This window comes from Anneissia japonica, unplaced genomic scaffold (assembly GCF_011630105.1).
Source record: "Anneissia japonica isolate Jap-2015-1 unplaced genomic scaffold, ASM1163010v1 scaffold287706_len398110_cov188, whole genome shotgun sequence".
Taxonomy (NCBI): domain Eukaryota; kingdom Metazoa; phylum Echinodermata; class Crinoidea; order Comatulida; family Comatulidae; genus Anneissia; species Anneissia japonica.
Genome location: NW_022756069.1, coordinates 260,480 through 262,277, shown reverse-complemented (window position 1 = coordinate 262,277; position 1,798 = coordinate 260,480). Strand labels below are relative to the sequence as shown.

Below are 1,798 nucleotides of genomic sequence, written 5' to 3'. Positions count from 1 at the left end.
TTATTGTACCATACCATCACATTTCATGTAATTTTATCTCATTTTATCATCTTTTACCTCATTCCATTTAATTTTATTTAACATTAAAAATTGTACAAATAGGCTACTTAAATGATTAGGCCTATAAGTTGCAATTTATTTTATTACTTATTATTTCACAAATTCCTTTTGGAGAAACTATTGTATATGAACCTTTTCTAATGTCTTGTGTTATATATTATTGCCATAGTAATTGTTAATAATTTCACTATGTTTTTTGGATTGATTATTTCGCAGGACTAATTGGTTCAATTTACCTATCGCTTGGTTGTGGCCCTGTCTCTTATACACATCTAGATGTGTATAAGGGATAGGAAGTAGGGGGTTGTAGATGTATTTCGTAAATTCTAATACTGTAGCAATAATTTGTTAATAAAGACTCCAGTCAGTTTTGCAAAGTCTTCCGTAGGCCTACATTTAATCTTCGTCAAACCATCTGATTATTAACGTTATTCCGAATCCCAACAACCTTGAACCTACTAGGGTTTCTCCCATCGCTACAGTAGGATCCTACCTGGAACCTTCTAGGATTCGTTCTATGCTCAGTTCAAGTACACACGCTTTTTTCGCGTGTCCCATTTTTTCGCACCACACGCTCAATATAATACCGCGGCAGTTCACATAACCACATCATTGCATTCCTAGTTGGGCCACGGAATGGAATGCTAGCTATTTAGTGCTTGTAGGCTGTCAATGATCAACAAAACGCACCATATAGCCTTACTAGAAAATCCATACGATGTACTGCGAGTTTGTTCCTTTTCGTTCCATCAGAAATGTCGCTAGCAAATTGCTACGTCTTTCTTTGAAATTCTTTCTACCTTTGAAATTCTCTCATCGATGATTTTGTGATAGGCCTAGTTTCCAATATATTGTTGCAAAATATCAAATTCCATTTGTGTGTCTAAATTTGTGTATAGTTTTTTTTTTTTTTTACTCATGTTATGTGTGACTTCGATCGCCATCAAATGTCTTGCGTGAAATGGAACAACTTTTAAGAAAATGAATTTGAATTTACGCGTATAGTGGGTCCACCCTGATATTATCCCACACAACTTGAAAATCCTGGCTACGGCATTGGCTGTAGGTTATTTAATAATTTCTGTTTTATTGAGGTACAATATAAAACAACATAGGCCTAAACATATCTGTACTAGGCCTACTGACAGCATATGTTGTTGCCAATCCAGGCTTGTTTAATGACTCGTACATTGTTTACATCTACTGTAGGCCTATGTCAGTAGTGACAAGAGCGAGCTCTCTGGCTAAAGCCATGGGCCAAGGACTTATATAGTTATCAATTTTTCACATACATTACCGAGCGGGCCTATAACCACCAACATATTTTTTAAAACGTCAAATAAGCCGAAGCGGATGGGTTTCCCCAGGGCCAGAAGAAGCCTCGCGGCCCGGACCTCTTTTTTACGCACAGTATGTCAGTACATGATTATATTCTTAAACAATGTCTAAGTATGCCTTAGATGAATATCCGGGTGTACTCCCGGGGCCAAAAAAAATGTGGCTCTGGCTGTCAAGGCGGAATGCCGCGCCAGCGACCACGAGCCATGATGGTATTACATGTTCAATGTGCAGGTCCGTGGCCGGGGGATGGGGGTTGGTGGTTATGGTTCGGGCAAACCCCAATTTCTAGCAAACCCCGATCTTTTCTGTCGATATATATATAGGCCTATATATAGGCATATATATATATATACATATACATAATATATATATACATATATATATATAGGCCTATATA

General features: G+C 37.5%; 1 protein-coding gene across 3 annotated transcripts in view; it reads left to right on the top strand.

Annotated features, from left to right (window-relative positions):
* LOC117123852 (monocarboxylate transporter 11-like) overlaps positions 1-1,798 on the top strand; it is a 21,191-nt gene that overhangs the window by 12,543 nt on the left and 6,850 nt on the right. The gene's annotated exons all lie outside the window — the stretch shown is intronic.